We start from the raw sequence: 18,996 nt of genomic DNA, 5'->3' as shown, positions 1-18,996 counted from the left end.
TAATAGAGTAAAATTGAACTAAAGGCCCAAGACTCTACCTTTTTAAAGAGAGTATGAACCTGTCACACAGTACTTTTATGCTTATTTTTATCTTTTCTTTTTGTATATAATTTTAATTGTGAAGTACCCTAGTTTATTCTTGGAAATATAAATAATGAAGAAAATTGTTCCGAGGGAAAGAGAAATTATTAAAATTATTAGGTTTTTTTGTACTGAATTGAATATAAAAGCAAATATTTCTAGAAATGCAGGTTTCTGTGAGCTGATTTAAGACAAATGGAAGCAGTACAATTTAAAATGTGCTAGTCATTTTATATCTATCTATATATATGTTAGTCATTTACACAATATTGTAAGGTAGCTATTATTATCACCCCCATTTTGAAGATGAAACTGAAGTTTAAAAATATTAAGTAAACTATGCAACGTCACAGTTAGTATTGTTGAGTTGGATTTCAAATTCAGTTTTTTCTGGCTCCAAAATTGTGTCTGAGGATGGCTTCTTTTCTTGTCTATATGGCTTCATTCAAACAGTCACTTTGTTTATAGCTTAGTGTTTTTTAATTTCCTAATATTTTTTCCCTTAATCCAAAATAAAAGTTGTCATGTATGGTAGGTTAATTATAGAAAATGTTAGATTAAATGGTAAGATGAATTTAAAAGTATAACTCCATTACCTAAAGTATTATTACCAGGTAACTTCTTTACCTTTAACATGGGCAAGTCATTTTTACTTTTAGTGGTTTTATAAATAGATTAACACACACTTGTCTTCTTGTGTATTCAGTTTAACATTCATTATTAAACATCTACCGTATGCTAGGTTGTTTGCATGGATGATGTATATAATGTCATTTATTCAGACTGGACTGCTCTGGTAATAATGAAACAAGAAGAGTCATTACTGGAGATTTTAGTGGAACGGAAGTTGTTGATACTATCACCATTTTCTTTTTTTTTTTTACATTTTTTTATTGTGGTCTAAATAGTTTATAACATTGTGACATTTCAGTTGTACGTTAATCTTTGTCAAACACCATATAATGTGCCCCTGAAGCCCTTGTGCCCACCCTCCTACCTGTAACACTAAATTGTTCTCTTTGTCCGTAAGTTTGTTTATATTCCGCTCCATTTTCTTATTATAGTAATCCTTCAATTAACTGTAATCTTACTTCTTTCCCAACCACTGTATTAAAACTAAATTTGTCAAGGTCACAACAAGTCTACTTGGTGCTGTTCTGAAGGATACTTTATAGTTTTATCTCACTTATCCTCTTAGCAGCATTTGATCATGTTTGCTCATTTATTTCTTTTTAATATAATCTGCATTTTGTTTTAGAGACAGCAAAATTTTTGGTTTCCCTTATATTTTTCTGGTGCTCTGTTTTTGGTCTCCTCTTGCTCTGTCCATCCTTTAACTGTTGGTATTTTTATGGTTCTGTCCTGCATTCTCTTTTTATTCCGCATACTCTTTCTGAGCATACTCATATACCTTCAACTTCAAGTGCCAAATAATCCCTTATTTCTAACCCAGATATCACCTAATTTCCAGACCTATTATTTATAAAAATACTGAATTTATCTGCTTGAGTGGGCTACAAGCATCTAGAATTCACCATGTCCCAAAATGAACTAATCGCTTTCTTCTTAGACCTATTTCTTCTCCCAATATTCACAATTTCCTGGTACCCTCATCTGCCTAATTGCTGAAAATAGAAACTTGAGAATAATTGTTGTCTCTTCCTTTTTCTTAATCCAATTATTAACCGTCAAATTCTGTCCATTTTCCCCAGTTTCACTGACAGTCCTCAAGCTTCCACCAGGATTCTAACGGGTCTCCCTCTCTCCAGAATTAACTATCTTCAGTCCAGTCTCCATGTTAGAGTCTAGTCATCTTTTCAAAAATTGGAATCTATTCATGTTACCTTCTTACCTAAAAATTTTAATGGTTCTCATTGTTCTTAGGTTGAAGTGCGAATTCCTAATTATGGGTTAAGGCTTTGTCAGATCTGGTCCTTTCCTGAGACATTAGCTTCATTTTAAATTAGCCCTCCAGCCCCATTGCACATACCTTAATATGCACATGCACATGAACATATATTATGCTTCAGCTGCAGTGAAATTCTATAAGTTCATGGAATACACCATGTTTTTGCCACCTTCATGGTTTTGCATATTTTGTTCTCTTTGCTTTTAACATTGTTTCTCTATCCCTCATTTCCTAAAATTCACCTGGTTAAAAAAAATGAATGTGGAACAAAACGTACTGTATTAGTTATTCTTTGCTGTATAATAAATTATCTCAAAACTTAGTGGCTTAGACAACAAAAATGTATTATCTTATAGTATCTGTAACTCAGAAATCCAGGTATGGCTTAGCTGGGTCCCCTGGCTCAGGGTCTCTCAGGAGGATGTAATCAAATTGTTGTCAAAGAAAAAACAGAGCTAGGCAGTAGTCCAAGTGGTAAAAACAGATTTTATTCAAGGCCATTGCAATAGGGGAAAAGAGACCTCAGCATAGAATCAGGTTCAATTCCTAATATACCCTGGACGAGTAAGAATTTATACCAGAGAGTAGGATGGGGGTGGGGGGTGTTAATGGAAAATTACTAAGAGGATACATCAGGGTTAAGGAAGATTTTGGCTAAACCAACCTAACAGGATCTTTCCTAAAGACAGGCCAGAATGATTGGACATCACCGGGGGGGAGTAGAGCATGAGGAATCTGATTAGGTATTGAGGACGATCAGATATGGAAGATGATGGACTGTTGCTAAATTGACTTATCAGGGTTCTTGCTAAAACTGGATTTTATAAGGAAGTACACAGATGGGCCTAGGAGAAGGTTCAGGAGTTTGACTAAAGTTTGGTCAAGTAAAGAATCTTTGTTAGTCCTACCTCATGTTCAAGGAAAGAAGAATGTCTCTTCTTTCCTTTGAACAATATGAGTCTGTTTCTTGTTTGGTCACCTTTTGTTCATTAACAACCAGCTGAATCATCCCTTGGGACTTCGTAGTAGAGGGTATTTGCTGAATGGTGCTACCATTTAATGAGAGGAGTTTCTATGAAAATAAAATAAAAATAAAGATTAATAGTTAAAAAACCCAGTTTCTGAGTCCAGAAAGAAGCCAGTCAAGAAGCTTTCTAGATGTTGGACTCAAAATATCTTTAGATGATGGAGTGAGGCAATTCCATTTTTTTTTAAAGATTGGCACCAGAGCTAACATCCATTGCCAATCTTTTCTTTTTTCTTTTTCTTCTTCTTCTCCCCAAAGGCCCCCAGTACATAGTTGTGTACTCTAGTTGTAGGTCCTTCTGGTTGTGCTATGTGGGACACTGCCTCAGCATGGCTTGATGAGTGATGCCATGTCCGCACCCAGGATCTGAACCTATGAAACCCTGGGCTGCTGAAGTGGGGCTCACAAACTTAACCACTCAGCCACGGACTGGCCTCACAGTGACAATTCTGCAGTGAATTTCTTGATGTAATTTGAATGTCTGTGGTGTTGGCATTGGGTGTTCCAGTGAACTTTCTGAGTGACAGCAGGCATGAAGGCTGCGCATACATAATCTGTCATGGTGATTTCCTTGAAGTTTATATCACGTCACCCAGCTTCAGCTTGGAAGTCTTTGGGAAAAGGACAGTTTTAATTCTAAATGATTCCAAGTCAGAAGGGAGAAAAATTAGAAACATTAAATTGGAGCGTTGTAGTCAGATACTGGAGAAGACTAGAATTCAGGGTTCAGTCCAGTTTAAGATAAATACCAAAACCTTAGAGACAATGAGCAAGACTAGAATTAAATACCCAAAGAGTGTGCTGTAGTTTTCTATCGAAACATAATTTCTCTCTCTATGATCACCCCCATTTCTATCAAAGATAAGATAAGACTAATTCTTTTGCAAAATAAGTCTAGTCTCATTAAAATTTGCCTGATTATTTACATAAGTGCAACAAGAATAGTGTATGACCACATAGGTCTTTTGAGTTTGCTTTGCTGGAACTTTTCATAAGGAATTTCAGATTGGACTTTTAAAAGCCCCTTGAGGCTAGGAAGCCAAGCCAAGGACGCTCAGTCAAACTTCACCTGAATTTATGTACAGATTTGGGTGAGTTTCTTTCTTCCTGAGGTCCTCAAGATATCCTGAGGTTCCTGGGCCTGCTGGGAAGTGATCTTCCTTACTCACCTGTAAGGTCAGAAACCCTGTTAGCAAGATACAAGGCAACTTTTTGAAGGGAGTTGTACTGACTCAGTAAAGTCAGACTTAGTTGCTTAAAACTGTCTGGTCATATCTGATTTTATGCATCATTCTCAAATAGGACATTTCAGTCAAAGCTCTAGTAATAAAACCAATGTTTTCAAGTGTGTCCTGTTTTAGGGAGAACAGATTCTTATTTTACTTATACAAATAATTATATTGCCATGAAAATAAGAATACTCACTAAGAGTTTCCAAATGCCAGAGGGAGCAGGTAGGAAGAAAAAGTTATTGTTTCATCTTTGTTCACAAAAGTATACTTTACCAAATTGCTATAAGTTATAGATAGTTTAAGAGAAAAGAGAAAAAGATTTCTTTAAATATGGAAAAAAAATATTAAAGATCCAGCAATATTGCAAAGGGTCATGAAAAAAATTAATTATCATCATCAGTTCATTCAGTCCCATGTTATTAATTCAATTGTTCTTCTTGGTCTTGGGTTAGCACTTTTATGAATCCATCAGCTTCTTAATTAGTTCTGGAAATTCTTATCAGTCCAGTGGCATGGTCTCAAAGCTGTTCAAGTGATGCTGTGGAGCATTCTCACCTGTAGCTGATTGTAAACACTTTCAGAGAAGAAGCAAAGTAAAACAGTCTCTCTCTGAGTGACAAGTGACAAAAATGGTCAAAATTAAAGATCTTATGAGAGTTAATTACAATGTAGTTGACAAGGAAATTTGGTTATTTCTGTGACATAAACATTTTAATATAAGACCAGACAATGAGGGTACTGACAAATTTCTATTAATTTCAGACAATTTCTGTAATACTTATATTAGTAAGATATATCCAGACATCTATAACCTATGAAACTTTATCATCACTTATATAATTTTTAATGTTTTCTTAATTTACTTTTTTAATTGCGGTAACATTGGTTTACAACATTATATAAATTTCAGGTGTACATCATTATATTTTGATTTCTGTGTAGATTTCATCATGTTCACCACCCCAAGACTAATTACAATCCATCACCACACCCATCTGCCAAATACCCCTTTGGCCCTCATCCCCCTCCCTTTCACTTCTGATAACCAACACTCAAATCTCTGTCTCTATGTAATTTTTTGTTGCTTTTATCTCCTACTTATGAGTGAGATCATACGGTATTTGACTTTCTCCCTCTGACTTATTTCACTTCGCATAATACCATCCATGTTGTCAAAAATGGCCAGATTTCACCTTTTTTATGGCTTAGTAGTATTCCATTGTGTATATATACACCACATTTTCTTTATCCATTTGTCCCTTGATGGGCACCTAGGTTGCTTCTAAGTCTTGGCTACTATGAATAATGCTTTGATGAACATAGGGGTGCATGTATCTTTATGCATTCATATTTTCAAGTTCTGGATAAATACTCAGCAGTGGAATAGCTGGATCATATAGTAGTTCTATTCATAATTTTTTGAGGAATCTCCATACTGTTTTCCATAGTGGCTGCACCAGTTTACACTCCTACTGGCAGTGTATGAGAGTTCTCTTTTCCTCCACATCCTCTCCAACACTTATTTCCTGTCTTGTTAATTACAGCCATTCTGAGAGGCATGCGATGATATCTCATTGTAGTTTTGGTTTCCATTACCCTGATAGTTAGTGATGTTGAACATCTTTTCATGTGCCTGTTGGCCATCTGTATATCTTCTTTGGAGAAATGTCTGTTCAGATCCTTTGCCCATTTTTTAATTGGGTTGTTAGGTTTTTTGTTGTTGAGTTCTTTACATATTTTGGATATTAACCCCTTATCAGATAAATGGTTTGCAAATATGTTCTCCCACTTGTTAGACTGTCTTTTCATTTTGTTGATGATTGCCTTTGCTTTGCAGAAGCTTTTTAGTTTGATGTAGTACCATTTGTTTATTTTTTTCTATTGTTTCCCTTGCCTGGTCAGACATGGTACTTGAAAATATGCTGCTAAGACTGATGTCGAAGAGCATACTGCCTGTGTTTTTTTCTAGAAGGTTCATGGTTTCAGGTCTTACATTCAAGGCTTTAATCCATTTTGAGTTATTTTGTGTGAATGGTGTAAGATAATGGTCTGCTTACATTCTTTTACATGTGGCTGTCCAGTTTTCCAAACACCATTTATTGAAGAGGCTTTCCTTTCTCTATTGTATGTTCTTGGCTCCCGTGTTGAATATTAGCTGCCCTTAGATGTGTGGGTTTATTTCTGGGCTCTTGATTCTGTTCTATTGATCTGTGTGTCTCTTTTTGTGCCAGCACCATGCTGTTTTGATTACTATAGCTTTGTATTATATTTTGAAATCAGGGAGCCTGATACCTCCAGCTTTGTTCTTTTTCTCAGAATTCCTTTGGCTATTCGGGGTCTTTTGCTGTTCCATATAAATTTTAGGATTCTTTGTTCTACTTCTGTGAAAAGTGTCATTGGAATTTTGATAGGGATTGTATTGAATCTATAGATTGCTTTAGGAAGTATGGACATTTTAATGACGTTAATTCTTCCAATCCAAGGGCATGGGATATCTTTCCATTTCTTTGCATCTTCTAGTTTTTTTTCAACAATGTTATATAGTTTTCAGTGTACAGGTCTTTCACCTCTTTGGTTAAGTTTATTCCTATTTTCTTCTTTTTGTTGCAATTGTAGATGGGATTGTATTCTAAAATTCTCTTTCTTCTACTTGGTTGTTAGTGTATAGAAACACAACTGATTTTTGTATGTTGATTTTGTATCTTGCAACTTTAGCATATTTTTTAAAAAAGTTTCTTGGTGGATTCTTTAGTATTTTTTTTATATAAAATCATGCCATCTGCAAATAGTGACAGCTTCACTTCTTCCTTTCCAATTTGGATCCCTTATATTTCTTTTTCTTGCCTGATTGCTCTGGCTAACACTTCCAACATGATATTAATTAAGAGTGGTGAAAGTGGGCATCCTTGTCTGGTTCCTGTTCTTAAAGGGATAGCTTTCATTTTTTTGACATTGAGAATGACATTAGTGAGAGTTTGTCATATACAGCCTTTACTATGTTGAGATACTTTCCTTATATACCCATTTTATTCAGAGTTTTTATCGTAAACGGATGCTGTATCTTGTCAAATGCTTTCCCTACATCTATTGAGATGATCCTGTGAGTTTTCATTTTCATTTTGTTAATGTGGTGTATCACGATTGATTTGTAGATGTTGAACCATTCCTGCATCCCTGGAATAAATCCCACTTGATCATGGTGGATGATCTTTTTAATGTATTGTTGTATTCAATTTGCTGGTATTTTGTTGAGGATTTTTGCATTGATGTTCATCAGTGATATTGGCCTGTAATTTTCTTTTTTTATGTTGTCCTTGTCTGGTTTTGGTATCAAGGTAATGTTGCTACGTAGAATGAATTAGGAACTTTCCCCTTCTCTTCAATTTTTTGGAAAAGTTTGAGAAGGGTAGATGTTAAGTCTCCTTTGAATGTTTGGTAGAATTCACCAGAGAAGCCATCTGCTCCTTGACTTTTATTTTTGGGGAGGTTTTTGATTACTGATTTGATCTTCTTACTGGTGATTGGTCAATTCAAATTCTCTATTTCTTCTTGATTCAGTTTTAGAAGGTTATATCATTCTAAGAATTTATCCATTTCTTCTAGAGTATCTAATCTGTTGGCATATAGCTTTTCATAGTATTCTTTTAATCTTTTGTATTTCTCAGGTGTCCATTGTAATTTCTCCTCTTTCATTTTTGATTTTATTTGTTTGAGTATTCTTTCTTTTTTTATTGGTGAGTCTAGCTAAAGGTTTGTCAATTTTGTTTATCTTTTCAAAGAGCCACCTCTTCGATTCATGAATTTTTTCTATTTTGTTAGTCTCTATTTCATTTATTTCTGCTCTGATTTTTATTATTTCCTTACTTCTACTCATTTTAGGCTTTGTTTGTTCTTCTTTTTCTGGTTCCTTTAGGAACACTGTTAGATTGTTTATTTACAAGTTTTCTTGTTTGTTGAGGTAGACCTGTATTGCTATAAACTTCCCTCTTAGAGTTGCTTTTGCTGTATCCCATAAATTTTGGCATTTTCATTTTCGTTTGTTGAATTTCCTTGTCATTTGTCTCCAGGTATTTTTTGATTTCTTCATTGAACCAATCATTGTTCAGTAGCATTTTGTTTAATCTCCACGTATTTGTGGCTTTTCTGATTTTTTTTCCTGTAGTTGCTTTCTAGTTTCATACTGTTGTGGTTGGAAAAGATGGTTGGAATTATTTCAGTCTTCTTAAATTTATTGAGACATGTTTTGTGGCCTAATATGCTATCACTCCTGGAGAATGTTCCATGAGCATTTAAAAAGAATGTGTATTCTGCGGTTTTTGGACGGAATGTTCTGTATATATTTACTAGGATCACCTGGTCTAATGTGTCACTTTAGGTCAGTGTTTCCTTGTTGATCTTCTGTTTGGATGATCTATCCATTGGTGTAAGTGAAGTGTTAAAGTCCCCTACTGTTATTGTGTTGCTGTCAATTTCTCCTTTTATGTCTGTTAATCATTGCTTTATATATTTGTGTGCTCCTATATTGGGTGCATAGATATTTACAAGTGTTATATACTCTTGTTGGATTGTTGTCTTTATCATTATATAGAGACCTTCTTTGTCTCTTGTTACAGTTTTTGTTTTAAAGTCTATTTTGCCTAATATAAGTATTGTTCCCCTGCTTTCTTTTCTTTGCCATTTGTGGGGAATACCTTTTTCTATCCCTTCATTTTCAGTTTGTGAATATCTTTAGGTCTGAAGTGTGTCTCTTGTGTGCTGCATATATGTGGGTCTTGTTTTATTCATCCAGTCAGCCACCCTGTGCCTTTTGCTTGGAGCATTTTGTCCATTGAGATTTAAGGTAGCTATTGATAAGTATGTACTTATTGCTATTGTGTAACTTTTTTCCTGGGTGTTTTAATGGTGCTTCTCTGTTCCTTTCTTCTTCTCTTTCTCTCTCCCCTTGTGGTTTGATGGTTTTGTTTAGCATTATATTTGGGGCCCTTTCTCTTAGTTTTTTGTGTATTTATTATAGGTTTCTGGTTTGTGATTACCATGAGGTTCATGTATAATAACCTATGTATACAGCAATCTGTGTTAAGCTGATGGTCTCTTTAGTTTGACCTCTTGATAAAAAGCCCTACTCTTTTACTCCCCTCATCCTACATCTTATGTTTTTGATAGCATATCTAACCTCTTTCTTTTTGTGCATCTGTGTTACCCTCTTATCATGGAAATAGGTAATTATAGTACTTTTGTCTTTTGATCTTTATATTATTTCATAGGTGGTTGACCTGCTACTTTTACTGTATGTTTTCCTTTATCAGTGACTTTATTGCTTTTTCTGGATAACTTTATCACTCCTATTTGTGGTCTTTTGTTTCCCACTTAAATAAGTCCCTTTAGCATTTCTTGTAATGCTGGTTTCTTGGTGAGAAACTCCTTTTGTTTTTGCTTGTCTGGGAAACTCTTTATCTCTCCATCCATTCTGAATGATAACCTCGCCAGGTAGAGTATTCTTGGCTGTAGGTTTTTCCTTTCAGCTCTTTCAATATATCGTGCCACTCTCTTCTAGCCTGTAAGGTTTCTACTGAGAAGTCAGCTCATAGCCTAATGATGTTTCCTTTGTGTGTAAGTTGTTACCTTTCTCTTGTGGCTTTTAGAAAATTCTCTCTTTATATTTACTCGTTGACATTTTAATTACCATATGTCTTGGTGTGGGCGTCTTTGGGTTTATCTGTTTGGTGCTCTCTGTTCTTTCTGTCCCTGGATGTCCATTTTCTTCCTTAGTTTAGGCAAATTTTCCTCTATTATTTCTTCAAATAGATTCTCTACCCCTTTGTCTCTCTCTTCTTCTGGGACACCTATAAGACAGTTATTAGTGCACTTGATATTGTCTCCGAGGTCCCTCAGACTGTCTTCATGCTTTTTAATTCTTTTTTCTTTTATCTGTTCAGCTTGGGTGATTTCCTCTAGTCTTTCATCCAGCTTGCTGATCTGTTCTGTATCATCTACTTTGGTATTGAATCCCCCTAGTGAATTTTTCATTTCCAGTATTGTATTATTCATTTCTGATTGGTTATTTTTTATATTTTCCAATTCTTTCTTGAAGTTCTCACTGAGTTTATCCATTCTTCCAAGATCAGTGAGCATCCTTATGGCTTTTTGTGTTAACTCAGGTAGATTGTTTACTTCTGTTTCATTTAGTTCTTTTTCTGAGATTTTATCCTGTTCCCTTACTTACAATGTATTCCTTTATCTCCTAATTTTCCCTCTTTCCCTGTGCTTGTATCTATGTATTAGTAGGTCAGCTACATCTCCAAATCTTGGAGAGGTGCCTTATGTAAGAGATGCCTTATCAGGCCCAGCAGTGTACCTCCCACTTCTCACCAGTTCCAAGTCTTCCAGGAGTGTCCCCTCTTTGGATACGTGTGTCCTTCTGTTGTGGCAGGGTTGCTGCTACAGCAGGTGCCCAGGGAGGCTAGGCTGTCCCCCTGGTTGGCTGGTTGTGATGCTCAGCTCTGTGTGGCTGCTGTAGACCCTTCAGTCACTTTATTGGGCATGGGAGCCACAGCACAGTTGGCTGCAATGTCTAATAGCACATTTTTGTTGTAGTTTTTCTGTTAAGTGAGTGTTCCCCCAGTGTGGCTGGTTGCTAGGCTCCAGGGCCTTACAGTTGCTGTAGGCCTCTGGCCTGCAAGGCTATTGTCAGCTCTCTCAGATTTGCAGCTGAGTGGGGCTGGCCCGAGGCATGGGAGCACCAAGTTGTTTCAGGCTTTGGAAGGTGGGGCAAGTACTCTACAGGGCAGTTTGAGAAGCTCAAGTCTGCTGCAGCTGACAAGCCCCACTGCCCCTACGGCCACATACCCTGTCAACATGGTTCTGCTCCTTGTGTGCACCCCTACCCACTGAGGCACACCCTTCCTCCCACTGCTTAGGCCACACACACTCCATCAACCTAGGCCTGCCTCTTTTGTATGTCTTGCCCCACAGAGGTGGACCCACTCACCCAGCTGCTGAGGTTCCATGCACCCTGCATGTGCGTGCCTACAAGTTGCCTGAGAGCTTGCTATGCAATTATGCTAGTCTCTAGGGTGGGCTGCCTGCCTTGACTGAGCTGGATTGATATAGTAGTGGGTGGGGCAGACCCCCAGGCTAATAGGCCAGGGGAAGTACTCCAATGGTGTGTGCACTGTCTGTGTCAGCATACCTGTACTACATCACAATAATGGCTGCCGCCAATGTCTCATTCCTTGAGGAGGTCTCACCTCTCACTGAGATGCACCTGGAGCCTATCAGTTGAGTCTCTTTTTACCAAAGGACCATGCACCTTTCTGGTGATTTTAGGTTGCTTCCCCAAACAAGTGAATTTGTGTGTGGGCCCTTTAAGTGCAGGCTTTTCTTTCCTTTATGTCCAATAGCTTTTCTGGGGGTGTCCCCCATTGTTTTTAGTTGCCAGCAAAGACAGATATTATGACACTCCTCTTGGTTGTCCTGAGTCCAAAAGCTGTTTGTAGTGGTAATGCTCCCTCACTCAGATCCTCCGCTCCTCCAGGGAAGACTGTGTACCTTAGGATTGCTCTCAGCTGGCTGTGAAGGGCCATGGCTTGTGAAAGTCACTTTTTTTCTCTCCAGAAAGGAATTTCTGCCTCTTACACCTTAGTCAGCACAATCCTTTGTTGTGGCAGTTCTTTTTATCCAGTTTTCAGTTCTCTCTTAGTGGTAATTGTTCCAAGAGTAGTTGTAAATTTGTTGTGTCCATGGGAGGAGGTGAGTTCAGAGTCTTCTTATGCCACCATCTTGACACCATCTCTATATCACTTTTTTGACAGTACTGCCCACTGCCCATGTTATTTAACATACAATATCAACCCAATTAGTTTAATATCTCTCTTTTATAAGGTCAAGGACAAATCCTTTGTGAATCTTCCAAGGGCCCTCTGGGAAATCTCAAAAGTAGTTCAAGATCAAAAAGATTTCATTTAGCATTTGATTTGGGGGAGTTGTTAAAAATTTCAAAAGGTTTGAAAACTTGACAAAATAGGATCACAGTTCACTGTGAAACAATACTTAATTATCCACTTAACAAAAATGATAATGAGATTTCAAAGATAAATATAGAAGTTTACATGATTGTAAAAAAAAAAAAAAGCAAACCAGGAGGTGATGTCAGCAACATGGCAGAGTGAGCTGTTCCCTTTGTCTTACCTCCTTCAAACTACAACTAAATGGACATTCATTGATCAGTGGAGGATACCCACACAGCACATCAGGACACCTAAGTGCCTTGCACAGCTATACATCTGATGGTGGATGACCAATCCCTGAGGAGGTGGTCAAGATAGGTGAGCACTCTCTAGCCCCTAGGCAGCCCAGTACACACATTCAACTGCTCTCCCAGCTTGAGTGCTCATAGCAATGCTGTGGCCCCAAGGGTGGGTGCACATTCAACACAACTGCGGAAACAGGTGACAGCAGGCCAGAGCCTATGTGTGATCACTTCCCTGTCTGGTGGGAGAGTCCAAAGTGCCATGTGATCCACAGGAAGCAGCTCAGGCTTGGACCCAGTGGGGAGGCCCTGTCCACCATGCACAATGGCTGGTGTGTCCTATGAGCAGATGGTGGTGGATCTGTGTGCCTGGGCAAATGAGCTCCTGGCTGCTGAGACAGACCATAGTACTGCTGTGGCCATGAATGGGGGAGTGCAACACTACAGAACTGTGGGAGCAGGTGGCAGCATCCCTGAACCCCTGTGAAATTGCTCTCTCATCCAGTGGGAGAGCCCACAGTCCTGCACAGTCCCAGGGAGTGGCTCTGGCTAGGACCCAGTGGGGAGGGCCTGCCCACCAAGCACAACAGCTGGTGTGGCCTAGGAGGAGACAGCTGCAGATCTGCATGATGAGGTGAGTTTCTGACAGCTGTGAATGCCCATAATACCACTGTGGCCTGCAGGGAGGAGGGCATCTTGGCTGGACTGTGGGAGCAGGCAGTGGCAGCCCTGAGCCCCTATGTGATTGCTTTCGCATTTTGTTGGAGAGATCACAGGGCCACTGTAGTCCCAAGGAGTGGCCCAGGCTCGGACAGGAACAGCTGAAAGGGGTTGTGGTGAGCTCAGAATACACACTCCTTTCCCCGCCAGTGGCAGCAGGTGGAACATGTGACCAGATACTCTCACTATGCAGCAGCACAAATCCACTTCATCAAGTAGTATGAAGAAATATATTGCTACTCCAGACAAGAAGGCAAAAAACAAACACCTAGACAAAAATCCTGAAGCTACAGAAATCTACAATCTAAATGACAGAGAATTCAAAGTATCTATCATAGAGAAACTCAATGAGTTACAAGAGAACTCAGACAGTTCAATGAAATAAGGAACAAAATTAATGAACAGTAGCAATTCTTCACAAAAGAGATTTAAACTACAAATAAAAACAAATGAGAAATGTTGGAGAGGAAAAACATAATGGGAGATAAGGAAAAATCTGGACTTCCTAAATAATAGAGCTTATATTATGGAGGAATGAGTCAGCAGTCTGGAGGACAGAAATATAGAAATGCTTCAGAACTAAAACTAAAAAGAAATGGAGAAATTCTCTGTGAAATATCCGACTCAATTAGGAAATACAACATGAGGGTTATAGATATTCCCAAGGAAGAAGAGAAGGAGAAAGAAGCAGAGAGCTTATTCAAAGAAATAATAGTTGAGAATTTCCAAAACCTGGGGAAGGAGCTGGAATTACATGTAAATGAAGCCAATTGAACTCCTAATTACAGCAATGTAAAAAGACCTGCTACAAGGCATATATTAGTCAAACTGGCAAAAGTCAATGACAATGAAGAAATCTTAAGGGCAGCAAGGCAGAAGAAAATAACCTAACAAGGAAGGCCTTTAGGCTATCAGTAGGTTTCTCAGCAGAAAACTTACAGGCTAAGAGAGAGTGGAATGACATATTAAAAATTCTGAAAGATGAAAACTTTCAGCAAGAATACTCTATCCAGTGAAAATATCCTTCAGATATGATGGCGAAATAAAAACTTTCCCGGATAACCAAAAGTTGAGGGAGTTTATTGCCACAAGACACTCTTTACAAAAAATGATCAAGAAGGCCCTCATACCTGAAAAAAAAAGGGCTTACACAGCCTTGAGCAAGGAGATAAATAGACAAAATCAGAAAATTTCAGCTCTCTATCAGAACAAATTAGCAACACTTCATTATAGCTCTAAAGATAAAGGGAAGGAAAACACTAAAAATAAATATAATGACTTCATTTTAATCACAAACTTACAACACAAAATAGAATAAGTTGTGACAACAGTAACTGAGAAAGGGAAGAGTTAAGGAATGGAAACTGCTTAGAATAAGGGAATGAGAGGCTATCAGAAAAATGGACTATCTCATCTGTGAGATTTTTTATACCAATCTAATGGTAAGCACTAAACAAAAAATCAAAAAAGAGACACAAATGATAAATAAAGAGAAAATTAAGAAAACCATCATAGAAAATCACCAAACTGAAACAGCAGTCAAAAATACACAGGAAGAGAAACAATGGAAATACAGAACAACTGTAAAATGAGTGATAAAATGGAAGCATTAAGCCCTCATAGATCAATAATCCCTTTGAATGCAAATATTGAATTCCCTGACAAAAGACACAGAGTTGTTGAATGGATTAAAAAACAAGGCCCAGGGGCAGGCCTGGTTGCACAGTGGTTAAGTTCGCACGTTCTGCTTTGCCAGCCCAGGGTTCACCAGTTCGGATCCTGGGTCCTGACTTATGCACCACTTGTCAAACCATGCTGTGTCAGGTGTCCCACATATAAAATAGAGGAAGATAGGCACAGATGTTGCTCAAGGCCAGTCTTCCTCAGCAAAACGTGGAGGATCAGTGGCAGATCTTAGCTCAGGGCTAATCTTCCTCAAGAAAAATAAAACAACCAAGACCCAATAAAATGCTACCTCCAGGAACACATCTCAGCTCTAAAGACAACCACAGCTTCCGAGTGAAGGGATGGAAGACAATACTCCAAGTTAATGGCAAACAAAGGGAAAGCAGGTGTTGCCATACTTATATCACACAAAGTAGCCTTCAAGATAAAACAGGTAGTGAGAGATAAAGAGGGGCAGTATATAATGATAAAAGGAACATTCCACCAAGAGGACATAGCACTTATAAATACATGTGCACCTAACACAGGAGCACCAAATTACATAAAGCAACTATTAATTGACCTAAAAGGAAACTTTAACAGCAACACACTAATAATATGGAACCTAACACCGCACTTTCACTAATGGATAGATCAACCAGACAGAAAGTCAACAAGGAAATAATGGAAGAAATGAAAAGCTAGACTAGATGGACTTAATAGATGTATATAGAAGACTCCATCCAAAATCAGCAGAATAAACATTCTTCTCAAGTGCACATGCAACATTCTCAAAGATAGACCATAAGCTGGGAAATAATGCAAGCATCAGTAAATTTAAGAAGATTGAAAGCATACCAAGCATCTTTTTTGACCATAATGCTGTGAAACCTGAAATCAACTACAAGGAAAAAACTGGGAAAGTGACAAATATGTGGAGACTAAACAACATGCTACTGAACAACCAGTGAATCATTGAATAAATTAAATAAGAAATCAAAGAATATCTGGAGACAAATTAAAATGAAAACATACCATACCAACTCATATGGGATGCAGTAAAAGTGGTCCTAAGAGGGAAATTCATAGCAATACAGGCTCACATTAACAAACAAGTAAAATCTCTATAGCAATCTTAAACTACACCTGACAGAACTAGAAAAAGAACAAATAAATCCCAAGGTCAGAAAATGAGGGAAATAATAAAAATTAAAGCAGAAATAATGAAATTGAAGCAAACAAACAAAAATAATAGAAAGGATCAATGAAACCAAGAACTAATTCTTGAGAAGATAAACAAAATTGACAAACCCTTACCTAGATTCACAAGAAAAAAAGAGAAGAAATTAGAAATGAAAGAGGAGAAATTACAAGATACCACAAAATACAAAGAATTATAAGAGAATACTATGAAAAACTATATGCCAACAAATTAGACAACCTAGAACAAATGGAGAAATTCTTTGACTCATACAACTTCCCAAAACTGAATCAAGAAGAAATATAGAATCTGAATACACCAATCATAAGTAAAGAGTTTGAAGCAGTAATCAAAAACCTCACAAGAAATAAAAGTCCAGGACCAGATCACTTCTCTGGAGAATTCTACCAAACATTCAAAGAAGATTTAATGCCTATCCTTTTCAAACTATTCCAAAAAATTGAAAAGGATGGAGCACTTCCTAACACATTTTACAAGGCCAACATCACCCTGATCCCAAAGCCAGACAAGGACAACACAAAGAAGAAAAATTACAGGTCAATATCGCTAATGACCGTAGATGCAAAAATCCTCAACAAAATATTGGGAAACTGATTACAGCAATACATTAAAAGGATTATACACCATCATCATATGGGCTTTATAGCAAGGACACAGGGATGGTTCAGAATCTGCAAATCAATCAGTGTGCTACACCATGTTAACAAAATCAGGAATAAAAACCACATGATCATCTCAATAGACACTGAGAAAGCTATTGACAAGATCCAACATCGTTTTATGTTAAAAACTCTCAATAAAATGGGTATAGAAGTTTCCTTTCCTATCTCAACATAATAAAGGCCATATATGACAAACCCACATACTCAACAGGGAAAAACTGAAAGTCATCCCTCTGAGAACCGGAACAAGACAAGGATGCTCACTCTCACCACTCTTATTCTACATAGTACTGGAGGTTTTGGCCAGAGCAATTAGGCAAGAAAAAGAAATAAAAAGTATCCAAATTGGCAAGGAAGAAGTAAAACTCTTGCTGTTTGCAGATGACTTGATCCTATATATAGAAAACTCTAAAGAATCCATCTGAAAAGTATTAGAAATAATCAACAACTACAGCAGAATTGCAGGGTACAACATCCACTTAGAAAAATTGGTTGCATTTCTGTATTCTAATAATGAACTAACAAAAAGAGAACTCAAGAATACAATCCCATTTACAATCACAACAAAAATAATAAAATATCTAGGAATAAACTTAACCAAGGAGGTGAAAGACCTATACAATGAAAACTATAAGACATTATTGAAAGAAATAAATGATGACATAAAGTAATGGAAAGTCATTCCACACACATGGATTGCAAGAATAATCATAGTTCAAATGTCCATACTACCTAAAGCAATATACAGATTCATTGCAATCCTAATCATAATCCCAATGACATTCTTGACAGAAATACAACAAAGAATCCTAAAATTAATATGGGGCAACAAAAGACCCTGAGTAGCTAAAGCGGTCCTGGGAAAAAAGAAAAAACTGGAGGCATCACAATTCCTGACTTCAAAATATATTACAAAGCTATAGTAAAAAAAAAAAAACAGCATGGTACTGGCACAAAAACAGACACACAGATCAATGGAACAGAATTGAAAGACCAGAAATAAAACCACACATCTAAGGACAGCTGATATTCAACAAAGGATCCAAGAACATACAATGGAGAAAGGAAAATCTCTTCAATAAATGGTGTTGGGAAAACTAAACAGCCACATGCAAAAGAATGAAAGTAGACCGGAATCTTTTGCCATGCACAAAAATTAACTCAAAATGCACTAAAGACTTGAAGGTAAGATGTGAAACCATAAAACTCCTAGAAGAAAATATAGGCAGTACACTCTTAGACATCAGTCTTTGAAGGATCTTTTCAAATACTACATCTCTCAGGCAAGGGAAACAAAAGCAAAAATAAACAAATGGGACTACATCAGATTAAAGAGCTTTTGCAAGGCAAAGGAAACTAGGAACAAAACAAAAAGACAACCCGCCAACTGAGAGAAAATATTTGCAAATCATATATCCAACAAGTGATTAATCTCCAAAATGTATAGAGAACTCATGCAATGCAACAACAAAAAACAACCCAATCAAGAAATGGGCAGAGGATATGAACAGACATTTTTCTCAAGAAGATATATAGATGGCCAATAGGCCAAAGAAGAGATGTTCAGCATCACTAATCATCATGGAAATGCAAATCAAAACTACATTGAGACATCACCTTATACCTTTTAGAATAGCTATAATCAACAAGATGAAAAATAACAAATGTTGGACAAGATGTGGAGAAAAGGGAACCCTCATACACTGCTGATGGGAATGCAAACTGGTGCAGCTACTGTGGAAAACAGTAGGGAGATTTCTCAAAAAATTAAAAATTGAGATACCATATGACCCAGCTATTTCACTACTTAGTTTTTCTCCAAAGAACTTGAAGTCAACAATCCAAAGAGAGTTATGCACCCCTATGTTCATTGCAGCATTATTCACAATAGCCAAGAGGTGGAAGCAACCCAAGTGCCCATTGACTTATGATTGGATAAAGAAGATGTGTTAAATATATACAATGGAATACTACTCAGCCATAAAAAGGACAAAACTGTCCCATTTGCAACAACATGGATGGAACTTGAGGGTATTATGTTAAGCAAGATAAGCCAGACAGAGAAAGACAAATACCCTATGATTTCACTTATATGTGTCAGATAAACAAATACATGGATAAAGATATCAGATTAGTGGTTACCAGAGGGGAAAGGGATCGGGCAGTGGGCGTAAGGGGTAAAAGGGCACATATGTATGGTGATGGACAAATAATGTACAACTGAAATTTC

At 37.2% G+C, this 18,996-nt stretch overlaps 1 protein-coding gene across 23 annotated transcripts in view; it reads left to right on the top strand.

Annotated features, from left to right (window-relative positions):
• The window catches only part of CCDC7 (coiled-coil domain containing 7), a 463,736-nt gene that overhangs the window by 139,881 nt on the left and 304,859 nt on the right, over positions 1-18,996 (top strand). The window lies entirely within an intron of this gene.

This window comes from Equus przewalskii, chromosome 30 (genome assembly GCF_037783145.1).
Source record: "Equus przewalskii isolate Varuska chromosome 30, EquPr2, whole genome shotgun sequence".
Taxonomy (NCBI): Eukaryota; Metazoa; Chordata; class Mammalia; order Perissodactyla; family Equidae; genus Equus; species Equus przewalskii.
This window is presented reverse-complemented; position numbering and strand designations above follow the sequence as displayed.